General features: G+C 32.0%; 1 pseudogene across 1 annotated transcript in view; it reads right to left on the reverse strand.

Annotated features, from left to right (window-relative positions):
• LOC143234649 (uncharacterized) overlaps window positions 1-16916 on the reverse strand; it is a 58948-nt pseudogene that overhangs the window by 13846 nt on the left and 28186 nt on the right. Inside the window, exons 18-21 of the transcript XR_013018744.1 lie at window positions 14591-14678; window positions 5377-5460; window positions 4096-4241; window positions 1312-1391 (exon numbers count right to left, since the gene is read on the reverse strand). The product of XR_013018744.1 is annotated as an uncharacterized LOC143234649 (transcript). The remainder of the gene's footprint in view (window positions 1-1311; window positions 1392-4095; window positions 4242-5376; window positions 5461-14590; window positions 14679-16916) is intronic.

Below are 16916 nucleotides of genomic sequence, written 5' to 3' on the forward strand. Positions count from 1 at the left end.
GGGAGTCATTTTTAAAACATTTACTTACAACGATAGATTTTGAACTGTAATAAAAAGTGTTATAAAAAAATAAACATCATATAATTCAACTTGATAGTTTGAAGTAATGTTAAAAATAATTTTGGTATTTTATTAATTTTTAACATACAAAATATTGTGTACATTATGTAAGAAAACAATGACATCACAGCATTTGGTATGATACACATTATCTGAAGTAATGACATCACAGCATTTGGTATGATACACATTATCTGAAGTAATGACATCACAGCATTTGGTATGATACACATTATCTGAAGTAATGACATCACAGCATTTGGTATGATACACATTATCTGAAGTAATGACATCACAGCATTTGGTATGATACACATTATCTGAAGTAATGACATCATAGTATCTGGTGTTCTGTAGATTATTAAACGATCTGATTTCAGAAGTATTTGGTGTTCTTGGGATCATTTTAAACCACTTGATGTATTTTATACATTATATAGAAACAATTATGAATTTTTTTCCTTTTTCTGTTCAAACTGAGGTATAAATGAGGAACGTGAAACTGTTATAAAAACACAACATAATTACTGAGGTAGCTGTATCTTACTGTAGTACTCAATATACAGGAACTGATGCACAATGTTATATACCCAGATTCAGAAGATTTACCAATGGTTTGTTACAGTCTTGTCTGTAATTTATTATCTATATTACTAGCATTGTTACAAAGTTTGTTACAGTCTTATCTGTAATTTATTATCTATATTACTAGCATTGTTACAAAGTTTGTTACAGTCTTATCTGTAATTTATTATCTATATTACTAACACTGTTACAAAGTTTGTTACAGTCTTGTCTGTAGTTTATTATCTGTATTACTAAATATTGTCTTATTTGAGTTCATAGTGTTTCTTTTCAAATTTTCAGGTTTGATCAACTAAATGGCAGCTGATAAGAGAAGTGAAATAAAACAGTTTATTTATATTTTATTATTGTTAATTTATATTAACTTTATATGTAATGTTTTTAATAAAATAAATTAAGACAACATGTATTCAATACTGATCTTCATTTATTGAATCATTAATTTTTAACAATTTTATTAGAATTTATTATTTTTAATGTATAAAAGACTTATAGTGTTTATCGAAAGCTTGACCAATTTTGTGAAGATACTCAAAATGGTGTCATATCAAATGAGGTACTGATGCAGTTGTATCACAGCTTCATGACATGATACGAGTACCATCACACCTTTAATAACTACCTCAGAAGAAGGAATTTTTAATTAGAATTTGAGAAACCACAAACCTGAAGACAAGCATGATGAAGGGCCGTATTGCCTAGGTTGTCCTGAAAATTAGCATCAGCTTTATGCTCCAGAAGAACCTCTGAAAATAATTAATGTATTATTAAAACAATACAGAGACTAAAGGTTAAATTTTGTAGAAGAAAGAAGACAGTTATGTAGTTTAATTATAGAACAGAAACGTTCTTAAAACTCAGTGTAAAACTGTGACCTTATGTAGTAACGTGAAGTTACAGTAATAAGCCATCAATCAATGTCATGCTTACTAGCCTATATGATTTTCTAACTAAATCATTAACTGGCTAGTAATACATACAAAATGTCTTTATTATTACTAACATGTTCACATCTGATATTTTTGCTTATAATGTACTGACATCTACAGAGAAGTCCTGGGAAGGACCAATGGCAACTGTGGTCAGGATAGAAAGACTGACACACTACTCATGCAACCAGGTTCTTGAATCAATTAACTTATTTGAAGAGTCTTGAAAATCTATAATGCTCTTAAATTCTACCACTTTGGTCTGTTTATTTCTTATACACAAGAAATACTGTAAACAGTACTTTTGATTTTCATGGGGTCTTTGGAGGTTTGGTGTAACTTAACTTCAAGTGCAATTTCTGAAGACAGTCCTTACTTTGTTATTGACATATCCTCTGTATATTTTAAGACAGAATTTCATCACAGGTTATTTTATGATTGTGTGTCTGTAACTTTCCCCTCACTTATTCATGGTGTTCATTTCTATCAAGTGTTCCATGCAAGTATTCTTAAGGAGGGTAGTAATGACTTTTCAGGACCTTCGGCATTACACATCTTGTCGATTCTGGAAACTGGACAGCTTACAAGTTCTGTCGTTACATTATTGGAATAGTTTGATTCATAGCTGAGGCATCAACTGGCATATGTGGGTTTCCCTTGAAACTCATTTGAGATACAAGATGTGTTTTGATGAGCACAAATAATTAAACTAACACAGTTACTAACCATGAAAGTGGTTAAGTAGAATTCTCCTACATGTACACACATGCTGATCTGTGTGAATGTAGAGATGTTGTCATCATTTTACCAACAGGATTCAATTTTGTACATATCATTAAAAGTTTTTACTTTACTGTGGTTTAAAGATGACAGTGGTAATGTAATGAACTGATAATGACTTGCTATTCCTTCATGTTTTTCTGCTAGTAAACACAAATTAATAAAACTCTTACCTGTAAGGCTTTACCCTTTATCTCTGGATACCCTATACTACACATGAGAAACTTTTATTGTCTTACATTTAAAGTTTTATTACTATTTCTTTATGTCATACCAGTTAATATAGCATAAAATCTTAACCAACAATCCATATTTTAATAATTTACAAGTTTTAAGTTCCTTATTCTAAAAGGAAATATTTTTTTTTTAAATACTGAATATTCCATTGCATGACAGGTGACATTTTCGAGGCATTTTGTCTTCTCCAGTTTTTCTACCACCCACCCCCTTGAAAGAGTATAAAATTAAATGTTAATTACTAGCTACGGATTTGTTATTGTTCAGACAAACCATAAACTTTATAGCCTTCAATTCTGTTTGGTTATAGAGCTATTAAATAGAAAATCAAACCCCTTCTGTAATGCCCACTCTTTCAGGATATGTTAAGAGTTCTTTTTATATTTCATTATGCACTACATATAACCAATATAAAGTCAAGATTTTCATATGTTAAATGATGTAGTGTATAACACTGTGTTCTGATAACAGTAAATTTCACTTGAGTACAAGCAATGTTCCAGTGAGAAATTTAATGACTACTTTGTAAAGGCTCTTGTTGCATAGTTAGAAAGCCAGAACAACTGTGAGAGGTGGAGATCTACATTTTGCATGTTATTAGTCTACGTTCTTCAACAGTCAATAGCAAGCAAAAAGATTGGGTAGGTATTTTATTTCTTGTTTATGTTTATTTATTATTACAAAAGTAACTAAAATGTAAGAACACAGATCTCTTCAGGTTAGTTAATATTATATTTGATTAAAATAAATAACAATAATAAAAATGTTTCACAAAGCACTTATCACACAAGCAGTTTGCTGCAGCTTATGAGCAATGTAAATCAATAGCAATGCCTGAGCTGCACATTGAGTGATTTATAACTTACAATGGCACAGAGAGGAGTTAGACATGGTTGAAAGAGCAATAACTTTTAATTGTAAACAGATGCATACTGGTATGAGCTTAAAGCTACTTAGAATAAATGAATATAGTTTGATGGTACAAGTTGATGTTATTCTAGAAAGAAAATGGGGTAATTCAAATTATTATTATTATTATGGTTACGAGGTCGGTCAAACTGACTGATCATGTTTTGAGTTAAGGTAAAGAAAATAAAGTTTTAATGAAAAAAGAATGTTTGAAATGTATTTAGGTTTTCAGGATTACCTAAAGGAAATTTGAGATTTCTGAGATGAGGAAAAGTATTTTTAATCTTAACATGAAAATTGCTTTTCACGTGGACTATTTAAAAACAACTCAACATATTAACTCTTTTGCTGACAGGTCATGGGACAAAAGGCCATGCTATCCAATTTGTTGCCTTGTATTCAAAATTTGGATCAGTTTTTTGGGGACTGTATATCTTAAAATATGGCCAACCTGTGTTCAAAACTAGAAAAATAAAAATTAAAACTAAAAACAAAACAAAACAGGGCTAGTCATGTATGGTATTATTCTAGTCATTAATATATAATTACTTTAAATCTGAAGCAACTCAATAGGGAAACACAAAAGTAGGCTTACCAATGGACTTGCAGTGACCATTTATTGCTGCTAACATTAGTGGTGTTTGGTTATACACATCAAAGGCATCAACCTCAGCTCCTTCTTGTAGTAGAAGTTGTAAACAGAGTAGACTGTCATGAAATGCTGCTATATGCAATGGTGTTCTATTAGCAAAAACATAATGAACTGAGTTATATGTACATATACAAACTTAAAGGCATATTAACAATTAAATAACGTAAAACAGTCACACACCTATCACATGCAGTAGTTACTACGTTGTTTAATTAGTTTAGAAAGACTACACCTGTATTTATTACTGCTCACAATGGATCAAGTGTCCAAACTTTTTTCTTTGTGTGTGTGTGAAATAAAGTATAATTAAATTGTTATTACGTGTAATATACAATCGTTTTCAGTTACTTCCAGTATGAGACCCTGTCTCATTGTGTGCAAGTAGCTGTATCAAATGTCAAAACTTCATCCAAAATACAGAACGAAAAAGTAGACAAGTTTGTGAGAAAACAAGTTGTGTTGGGTGACTATCAAGTCAATCTGGGTAAAGTATGCAATAGGTGATTGAGACAGTTTTGTGTGTTAACAAATATATATCACAAATATGACATCTTGCAATAAGTTAAGAAAATTACGGGTTTTCTTGGAAATAAAATCGATTGAAAGGTATGTGGTCATAAATTGTACTTAATTTTTTAACCCTACCTATACAGTAGAACTAATATTGAATGTTTCAAAACTATCAAAAATTGACAAGGGTTTCTATCATACTATGATATTAAAGATTACTTTATATATGCAAAAACGGCTCGTTTGGCTTGAGAAAATATTTTACATAGAAGAGCAAACAATGTTTCAACCTTCTTCGGTCATCGTCAGGTTCACAAAAAAAGAGGTAACTGACCGGAAGCTGACCATATGTTTGGAAGGGGTTGTGTAACTGAGTGTCGGAATGTAGAGGGCGGTGTTAAAACCTGACGATGACCGAAGAAGGTCGAAACGTTGTTTGCTCTTCTATGTAAAATATTTTCTCAACCCAAACAAGCCGTTTTTGCATATAGATTTCTCTACAAGTGGGTTTTCTCGACATCACTAAAGATTACTTTATGTTCATACATAAAAATTATATGAAAAGGACATTTACCATAAACTGACTCCATGTATTACATGCCAATTTTTTGTTGGCTTTCACTACAAAGTAAAGATATTTATTATAACTGATGGATACAATATTACAACAAATTATTCCACTATAAATGTACAAATGCTATAGAGTAACCATACCTGCTTTTCTTGTCTCGTAGGTGTACAATCTCCTTTCCAAAATGGTTTAGTAGCAGTTCTGTACAGGTTTCACTGCCTTGAAACCTAAGATTCAGGGGAACTAAATGTTATACATGCCACAAATTTAAAGGGGAACAGATAACTTATAAAAATGTTTAATTACACACAATGTAGCAGAAGTAACACCCCATGTGATGATTTTGTTTGGGGATGTTACAGGTGTGATATTTCTCAATACCACAAAAACATTTTTACTGAAGCATAAATGACTTTACATTTCCCAAACTCAACTTTTACATGAAATAATAGTTATTAACAGGATTAAAAAACATAACACTTGATAAAATATTTTCTCATGGTTGATTTGGCGCATTATTTAATGCATTACATTGGCACAATACGTGTAAACACATCTTTGTAACATCATGTGCTAAAACTCTAAACCTCAAAATAAATATAACTTAATCCCTTTTATTTTTACTTTCCTTTTGTAATAACTTTATTAACTTTATCACTTCTATAGTAAATAATTTTAATATCTTTATTTTCTCTGTAGTGTTCTGTATTTCTAAGTTGTGATGAAGGCTATCCATATCTACCTATTCTATAAACCATGTTGCAAACAGTTTGCAATCTGTACCACTTCTTGTTAAATAATTATATTACAACTACTAATTTAAAAAAACATTTTGCAGCATCATTGGGTAAAAAGTTTTTATTTAAAAATCTCCTGGATTAATTTTTCCTCAGCGGCCAATAGATTTTTAATAATAAATAAATTCTGAGTTATGTCATTCAGGTTTCCAGTTTAGGAAAGGACTGCTGTGACTGTATTATCTAAAACGTTTTTATAAAGGTATTTTTAGCTTTATTTTGTCACATGTCAGGATACCTGTCAACTGACAGTGAATATTTAAACTTAATTAGTAAAACAATGCAAGTTTAACCCTCAAACAGCAGCCATCTTCAACTGATGCTGCTATCCACAACATTCCTGCTGGTTAAGGGTTAACAGTGATCATATATTTCAAAGTGATAACTTGAACATCAACTTTATCTCAAAATATTAAAATTATAACAAAGCTTCGTAAACAACATTTATAGTTTGTTTTCCATCTACCAACAAGTAAAGATTTTCAGGTGATCCCACCCTACATCTCACCAACCATATTTTGACCTAGAATGTATTTAGAATATTCAACACTGTATAAAGTATCAATCTGACAAGATTGTTTGAGGTTGATTCAATATGTTGGGAACAATTAACCAAGAAACTTTACAAAATATAAACAGGGTTAAGTTCATTTTTAACTTCCTTAGATTGTTTGTTTGTTATGAATTGCGCACAAAGCTACACACAGACTATCTGCACTAGCTGTCCCTAATTTAGCAGTGTAAGACTAGAGGGAAGACAGCTAGTCATCACCATCCACTGACAACACTTGGGCTACTCTTTCACCAACGAATAGTGGAATTGACCCTCACATTATAATGCCACCACGGTTGAAAGAGCAAGCATGTTTGGTGCGACAGAGATTTAAACCTGTGGCCCTCAGATTACGAGTTGAATGCCTTAACCCAGCTGGCCATGCCGGGCTAGAACTCCTCAGAACATTTCCCATAGTTCATACTACTGTTACATACAAATTGTGTTTGAGGTTGGCCCACAAAGCTCAGATGAGTCAAGAGAGCTAACAAATGTACATTTCACATACATATAGATTACATTAAGAAATGAAAGCTTCCTACTTTTAATCTAAGTGTTAGAGTGTAAAAAAAAATTAACTGATTAACCAGCAACAAATTATGTTAATCACACACTTAACAAAAATGTATTATTAGAAAAGGATACAAAATTACTACAACTTACACCTGTTATCCAATGATGAAAGTTTTCTTGAAATATAGTCACTTTGTGCAGTGTCAGACATGAACCTTGTTTTAAGCTGAAGTTTGCTGTTAAACATCAACCCACCCATTAAATGTAAGTCTCACATACAGAGTGTTGCTTTTGCCCACTGAATAATTTAAGTTGGAAGTTCTAATTAATTGCCAGCTACATTTATCCATAACACTACACACAAACAACAATAAAGTAAACTAAGTAATAATTTCTTAACATCTTACATCAAAAATTGCTGTTTTTGTTACATATAATCAATAACAAAATACTCGAATTTACATCAAAATGGAATGTGTGCATCCTTATATTAAATAATACAACTGTAATTAAAGAAATGTTATTTGTTGTGTTTAGTTATAATTTCATACACCTGGGCAAGTCAGTTAAAGAAGAAAAATGTTTCATTGTCACATGGAGTTGAAAACATATAAACAAAGTCTGTGTTTAAAGCAGTTCATCTCAACTTTCTTCTTCCATGGATCAAAGAGGGAATGGGTGAGACCAGTCCATGAAAAAGATTGTTAGTGTGTCTTAAAAACTTTTAAAGTGCAAAGATAAACAAGGGGCCAATTCTGCATTGTTTAACCACAGGGATAAAACTAGGGATTTTTGAATTATGTCCTTAAGCTTACATGTATCCATGGGATGACAACAATTACCTGACCAAATAGCATGCTTATTTATATGGACAGCTTGACTTTATGATACCTCTGAATGTAGCAACAGCTACAATCTTACAGTATTAAATATGCATTAACAACTACCTGACCACACAGTACCATGTGCTAACAGCCACCCACTTCACAGAACCATGTGCTAACAGCCACCCACTTCACAGCGCCACGTGCTAACAGCCACCCACTTCACAGCGCCACGTGCTAACAGCCACCCACTTCACAGAACCACGTGCTAACAGCCACCCACTTCACAGAACCATGTGCTAACAGCCACCCACTTCACAGAACCATGTGCTAACAGCCACCCACTTCACAGAACCATGCATTAAAAACCAAATTATTTTACATTTCCTTTTTCTTTTTTTAAAGCTGTTTGTTGTTTGTTTGTTTTGTTTTTTGGAATTTCGCACAAAGCTACTCGAGGGCTATCTGTGCTAGCCGTCCCTAATTTAGCAGTGTAAGACTAGAGGGAAGGCAGCTAGTCATCACCACACGCCACCAACTCTTGGGCTACTCTTTTACCAACGAATAGTGGGATTGACCGTCACATTATACACCCCTACGGCTGGGAGGGCGAGCATGTTTAGCGCGACGCGGGCGCGAACCCGCGACCCTCAGATTACGGATTGCCAGGCCCTTTTTAAAGCTATTCAATTACATGGTGTGTATATATATTAATATTAATAACCAAAATATATGATAGCATGATTTATTAATACCCACATGACATCACAGTACCATGTATTATTAACTGCCAAAGAATCTGATAGTATGATGTGTTAATACCCATGTGGTCTCACAGCACCATGTACTAACAGCCCAAACATCTAACAGTGTGAAGTGGTAATACCTGTGTCAATAGGTGCCTAATCTCCAAGCTTCATGTATTAATATCCATCTAAACTCAGAGATGCCAACTATATCAAATGACTGAGCATAATGATTGTAGACAGAGCCCGTACAGATATCTTACAACTACAGTATACAGTTTTGAATCATCCATGTCTGTGGATCCATCTGTGGCTAAACTGTAAACAATGTTGGCAAGTATGCTTGAAATCATTTTGTTATCTTCACAACTCAACATTTGTACAATGGCTGTAGTTTTGGTTCTAGCACAGCCATGTTTTTTCGCTATATCAGAGTCTGGGAACATTTTTCTGAATAGATGTCCTGCATGATCGGCTACAACTAGGGGTAAATTATGAGCAATGACGAATTGTGTAAACATCACTTCTGCATTTATAGTTTCATATTCTGAATTCTTACTCATAAATGTTGTTATCTGCATCATTTTTGTCTTCGCCTCAGCCTTTGGTTGATGAGATGCCGATTTTGTATGTCTGGAACAATCGGTTATCCCGCCATGTGCCAGAGAAAAATCTATGTTACAAACTGTAAAAAACGCATGACTGTCACTGACTTTTGATCCAATGACTGTATATTTTGCACTATACTCTTTCCTAAATTTTTGATTCACAGTTTTAGTCCTTTTAGATTTGCCAGAAACAAGACAATCTGGTGAACAAAGCCTCTTTTTTTCCATCTTGTGAACAATCACATTGGTGTTTCTATGCCGCTTAGAAAACAAGAAATACCCATCTATGTGAGACAAGTGCCAACAAACACTGATGATGTAACTATGGATTCCCCCATGTACCCAGTATGGAGAAGCATCGCACTCAAACTATTGGTAGACGATGGAGATACAAATATTTTTTATTATTTCAAGCACAAACATAATTATCGCAAGTAGCCATTTGGACTATGTCTTTTATTTATTATCAAAATTTATTTGTATCTCACTAGAAATTTTCTTTTCACCCCTTTCATGCTTTGGGGGAACAATTTATCACTTTATTGTATAGGCCTATATAATATATAATAATTTGGGAGTTGCAACAAGTCGTAATATTTGTCTGTATGAGCATACAGTCATAATGTATACACCAAAATCGTAATGATTATGCTCAAATCGTAATGGTTGGCATCTCTGTAAACTCAACAGTTCCATGTGTTAAAAACCATCTGAACTCGCAACTCCATATATCAAGAGCCACCTTAACTCACAGTTCCATGTGTTAAAAACCATCTGAACTCACAACCCCATATGTCAACAGCCACCTTAGCTCACAGTTCCATGTGTTAAAAGCCATCTGAACTCACAACCCCATATGACACCTGAACTCACAGTAAGTACTTACATTATAACTTTTGATACAATATATGCGTGTTATGATTAAAAAAACTATTCTTTGTCCTCAAAATCTCAAATATTTGTGTAATCTCTAAAAAAACTCCTAAATACATTTCAAACATTTGTTTTCAGTAAGACTTTATATTTTATTTATTTCTCTACTCTGACTATGTGGGGTCTGTCAATTTCACTAATCTCATACCCATCATAAAAAAATGAGAAACCAAATGTTTTATTTCATGCTAGAATGATTATAAATTATAACATGAAAATATAAATATTTAGTCTAGGTAGCTTGAATCTCATAACATTATATATTTAAATATATTTATTATTTCTTTTTTTTATATTGACCTACCAGTCATGGCTGGCTAAGATCACATAACTTGTATTGATCCAGTGTACATGCAGTCATGTTACCATGTACAAGAATATAAAACTGACCTATTGTCTTTACAAAGTGACAGTTTTGGCTGTGGGTTTTGTGGATCAGTATCTTGTAATATACAACCACATTTCCATTAATATGCATTATTACTATTCAGATTTAATATATTAAACTCATTTTACTTAGAATATAGAACAATAAATGTTACTTAGAATATAGAACAATAAATGAAGAAGTAAAACAAACTTATCTTTTCAACCCATGATCTTTGTTGTTAAGAGTTTTTATATTTTGCAAGCAAAGGATATGAAACAAATTACATTTTAAGGCTTTATATACACAATTTAATCACCAAAAAATAATAAGTTAAGATATTGACACCATAGAATACCACAACTTATCAAGTTCAGTGAAAAAAATCTGAATTTAGGTCCCAAAAAAATAAATTTCAAGCAGCCAAAGACACAACCTACCTCCTTGAAATAAGGTTTCAAAAAAACATGGTAGTCTTTTGACAATTAATACACAATACACTGAAATAAATGTGTGTATAAAGGATTATTTCTAAATATTGGAGAAAAGTGAAAGGGCCACTGTCTTTGATTCAGTATATAAGCCATACCTCACCCAATTGAAAAGATGTGAGGTTATTTTATATTGTAGGTTGTCAATATTGGCAATTTAAGTTCAGAATTTATATACAGTTAAAGACTTAGTATTCTGACGTCAAAAACAACTAAGTTTAATCAGCGCTGCATTCAAATACCACGCAATGCACCAAAAGCAATATTTAGGCATGTTCTTTTCATATTTCCTTTAAAATTGAGCAGTTAATAACCCAAGTGATCTCCCAGTACACACGTCAGCAGCCACGTTACCTCACAGTACCACGCATCAACAGCTAATTGGTCTTGGGGCGTTGTTAGTTAAAGTAACCTGTAGCTTTATGATGTTTTATTACCATAGCATAAAACTGTAGAACATAATAAATTTGTACTATAAAGAGTTTCCGTAATCCTACAATCAGAAGACTGGTGTGAAACTATACATAAAAGTCAGTCACTGCAAAGATGTATTTACTAATTATTTCATTAAATCAACAATTTCTAAGGCCCTTTCACTTCAATATGACTGATAGAAGACTCGTTGAACACTGTATTATTCAAGAAAAGTTCTATTACCAAAATTTTATATACCGTTAAAACTAACAGTAAAATGGATAGAAAGATCAAAATAAGGAAATCATGAAGAGACAGATATTTTGGTTCAACTTTCACTGTTTGTTAAAAATAACAAATAGCCTTATATTATTCTCTATTCACTTTTATACAAAATAGATATTAAAAAATAAAGAGAAATAAAAAAACTGGTTGGCTTTCATAATACTTTTTACAGAATTAAATCAGATAAACACAAAAAAGGGTATGAAAACACATACACAATTATTACTTACGGGTTGCTACTGCAGTCACAAGAGGCATGCGTGGTAGGAGGAAAACACATTATTAAAATGGAGGAGTTAGTCCACATGCCGTGATCAACATAATATTAATAAAACAAAACAGATTGTAATACATTACATCACAAAACAACAAGTTTCAACAGTTATAGAATATTTTAAAGTTAGCATTCATAGGACCATGCTCTGAAATTCATGCTAAAGAAAGCGCAAGTTGCTGAAAATTACAAAGTACTTCTTGTTACAGATTTCTTTACATATTATAAAGTTTAGGGTGGAAGTCAAATAAATGAATGATGAAGTAAACAGTACTTTTGTAACATGGCACAGATTTAACTTTCAACAATGATTTAATTATTTTTTTAAATTACAGAACTTCATTATACAATACTTATGAAACTGTTAACTTGTATATTAACTTTGAGCCTTATGGTTACTAATTCCTCCTAACAGAAATACTTCAGCCATTTAATAAAATAATAAAATTTTTAGTAAAAGAGTATTTAACAGTTTCCAAATAAGTGAGATCAAACTACATCAGTTTCACAACAGTATAACCTGAAAATAAACAATTCATAAAACCATAAGTTTCTGTTCTCCTGATCATTAGTTCTTTATCTTTTATACAACTGATTTTAGTGACAATACAGTTTCATTTGGATACATGCATATTTCAATTAAGTATAAGTAACGAGGCTTCAGAAGTTAGCAAGTTATCATGCTAACATTTTTTGAACAATACATCTAAATATATTTTAACTAACAAAGTCAAGTTTGTACTAAATATGGATTTGTGTCACAGAATTTTATTTTGGAAGTCATTTTCAAAGCTGATACAAAAAAACTAAATTCTGTCCAACAATATTCATACGCAGTATTAGCTGTGAAGGCTCAAATACATCTATGGCTATATATACATTTAACTTGTACGTCTTCACATAAAACTTGCAAAAATAATTCTGTCACAACTATACTTGGCTCTCATCTGAAAGGGTAGGTATGTTACAATAAAACAAAGCCATGAGTTCTGGACCAAGATAAACAGCCTCATATTACCCAGTGAAACAGTACGAAAGTGCACACGTGAACAACAAATACATCAGAAGCTAGTGAGAACTTTGACAACAAAAGTGTGTGTAATATATAACATACATGACACTAATGACAACGAGTAATCTTAATACTGTTTTACAGTTATAAACCAATAATAAAATCCATGAAGTTTCCAGACATTAAAAAACAATTCTTTCTAATCACATGAAAGGTGTACTACTTGTAACATTAAATCATATTGCACCAAAATTGACCTTCAAAACACAAAAACATTTAAAATCTAGACAAAACAAGAGTAAACAGTTACTCAGCCAAGTGCAATAGAAGGATCATAAACCATAAACATGTGTGTGACGTAGAGTTAAAGTTTTACTTAATAATGTTGAACTGACTTGCTGGAGTCCTTTACATCCAATCAACAGTGACGTAGGAGGAGCTTAGTGTAGTTCTTCACATCTAACCAGTGGTGATGTAGTGTTAGTAAAGTTTTACTTAATGTTGAACTGACTTGCTGGAGTCCTTTACATCCAATCAACAGTGACGTAGGAGGAGCTTAGTGTAGTTCTTCACATCTAACCAGTGGTGATGTAGTGTTAGTAAAGTTTTACTTAATGTTGAACTGACTTGCTGGACTCCTTTACATCCAATCAACATTCATATACGAGGAGTAAACACTTACTTAAACTGAAGTTTTGCTTAAAAGAGCTTCTTAAACCTACACATTGATTATGGAGAAAGGAGGACAATAAAAGATTTAGTATCATCTCAAAGTTTGATGTGTTGTACATGACTGAGAAAATTACTTTGGGGAATTATAAAGAGTAAACTTAAATATTTGTATGAACTGAATACCTGTATGCGTTATTTTCATGCACGCATTTCATTATTTCTCTGTGCACATGCTTAGTTTCTGTTTTGTTGATTTGACCACGATAAAAACTAACAAATCTCTGGGTTATCAGAAAATGTCTCAAAAATATGGTCACAATATTAGTTTGTTGAAATAATGTATAATTATTATAAATTAATTCTATTCTAGTTCACGAAAGGATCCTTTATTATTGAAGATTTCTTTGTGTCCAGACAACTTCAAAAACTATTAACAGTTAGTGTGATGAAATTATTGGGGTTTATTTTATAGTTGTGGCACTATGTATGTGCAACCATATAAAATGTCTCCTTACATTCGATGTAGATTTTGTTGTTTAGGTACATCATGTGATTTACAGAATGTCTGTACAACCTCCCAATCACAGTGTGTGTGTGTGTGTGTAGTTACTTATTGATAACAAAATCATATACATAACATGGATAAAAGACTATGAAAGAATGTAATTCTCCAAATGCTTCATACGACCATTTCCTTCAATTTTAGAAACTGATCATAATTAAACACTAATGCAGATCTTTAAATAAAACATCTGTGTTACTTAACATTTACAAAAATGCTATTTTAATACAACTAAGCAACACTTTTGTGAATCGATCCATTTTGCTTAAAACACACACACAGGTAATAAATACAAAGTATACTTACACTGCACAGTGAAGTGGAGAAAATTTATTTCCAATAAAATTAGAAATCTTGCAGTGTTCAAGAACAAGTTCTACACAGCTTTCATGACCTAAAACAAATATTTTCATGCATTACTACGTTAAGAAAACAGATGCAAAGAAAATGTTTATATAGTTAGATAAACCCATGACCAGCTTGCTTTTAACATATCAAAAACATACCTACAAGAACAAATGTTTGTACTAACACTAAACGTGTGTACAGTGAAATGTGAAGATATAATTTTCTCAACAAATAATACACAAGACATATGAAGCCTAAAACTTTAATAAAACAATAAAAACACTTAGGACAAAAATAGTAGTATTATTAATATGGAAGTTTTCCTCAGATAGCATCTGAAAGCTTTCAACCTTGGCACAGTCTAAGATATAAAACAAATTAATGTAACTTAACTCATTCAAGGTCCAGTAATTTAACTATTAACAAATACTTAAGTGTTTATTACTTTTTGAAAAGTATGTCACAAAATCATCTTTCTGTGATTTTCTACAGTCTTTTTATTCTGAACACATACAGATGTAGAGAAGTCTACTGTGCACATAAATCTAGCTTCGAATGGAAGAATAGTGATTTAAGTCCAAAACTCTTTTTTTCTTAGTCTCAATAGACAAAAAGATTAAAAAATTAAATTAAAATATGACAAAAGTCAGTTTGAGTTCTGAGTACACAAGACAATATTCATCAGTACAGTGATTCATTTCTACAACCATAACGTATTTTGTTTTGGAGTGTACAAAAACGTGGGGTGTTTCTGGTGTGTACATAAACGTCGGGTGTTTCTGTATTTTGTACTGGTGCTTTCTTCTTAACAAAAATCTGTATTATGTCATATCTTGATCTTTTAACCCTAAAATGAATAGAGTTCTTCCCCCATCACCAACAGAAGTGACCTGTATCTTATGGTCAGACCTATACTTTCTGCCCAGAAAGTAGATGTCCTCAGATTAATGTACAAAGTCAATGGTCAAGCAGGTTAACTAGTTTATATAACTAGATATTATGGTTTTAATAAAAACTTCTCAGAACTAAAACTGACAAATTAAGTTTAATAGACTATTAAACATGTTACAGAAGGTATTATTCATGTATGATCATATATTAAACTTGAAACTGTACAGAATTTATGCAATGCAGGTTAGAGCCCAGTCCAGGGCTCCATAATTTTTAAAATTGTAAATACCCCACAGTAGTGAACCAAGAAATACAAAATAATCCCACAGGAAAGATACATTTACTAAGCTCACCTGTATTTACTGAAATCACACCTATATGTAACTTACATAACACTAATTATATATCAATAGCTGTTTTAAATTTGCATTAACTTGTTAAGGTAGTGAAGTTAAACTATAGTTAACATAAAGTCACATTTTTTACAATACTTGGTGTTTTGTAGGTATTGTGATGTTTCCACAAATTAACTGATTTTGAGAAAAGTTAAGTAAAGATGCTTTCTGCTGCAAAATATTCATACACTAAGAACATAAATTCATGCTTACATTGGGAATTTTGTGTTTCAAAAATGGGGATATCCTGTCTACTTACTATCATTGTAAAACAAAGAAATATGGATCAACGTGGTGTACCAGGACCATTCAGAAAGAGTCCTGCAACAGGCAGTAGTCCACCCATAGTAAGGGTGTAGTATCTTCTATAAGGTGAGGATTCATAAACACAGAGGACAGTAAAAAAGGCAATCCACAAGTGCATAACTACTTATACCAAATAATAAAGAAAAATATTCTGTTTTGAAAATAACCACAAGTCACATGTACGTAAGCTGTTTCCACAACATATCCTTCAACTATCAAAATACTTGAAGCTGCTTAAGAGCGAGATGAGTATTGTGCAAATTCCATTTGAAAACATGGTCAAGTTATCAGAAGTAACACCAACAGAATTTGGTGGGAATGGAACATTGAAAGGTACACTAGAAAACTGTCTTCTTCCTACACCAGATGGATTAGTAGTAGTAGTGTACTTTTAACATAAAAGCTTCATAACAGAACCTTTTCCAAATTTATTTTAAGAAACCCAACTTCTATGGTCTTGACATGTTTTTTTTAAAATGGTGTTTGTTATTACTTTAGAATTTCTCAGAATGCTGATACACTGAAAATACTTAAGTCATTATCATGGATATCTTCTGGAAAGGTCATATCCTACACACTACAAAAGTATAAAAAACAACAACAGTACTCTTCTGTCAGAAATGACAAGCAAAATTCATCCCAGAACTCAACATCAATTTTCTAGTACTTTCCATAAAAAAACACTATTGAAT

The sequence above is a fragment of the Tachypleus tridentatus genome, chromosome 12 (genome assembly GCF_004210375.1).
Source record: "Tachypleus tridentatus isolate NWPU-2018 chromosome 12, ASM421037v1, whole genome shotgun sequence".
Lineage (NCBI taxonomy): Eukaryota > Metazoa > Arthropoda > Merostomata > Xiphosura > Limulidae > Tachypleus > Tachypleus tridentatus.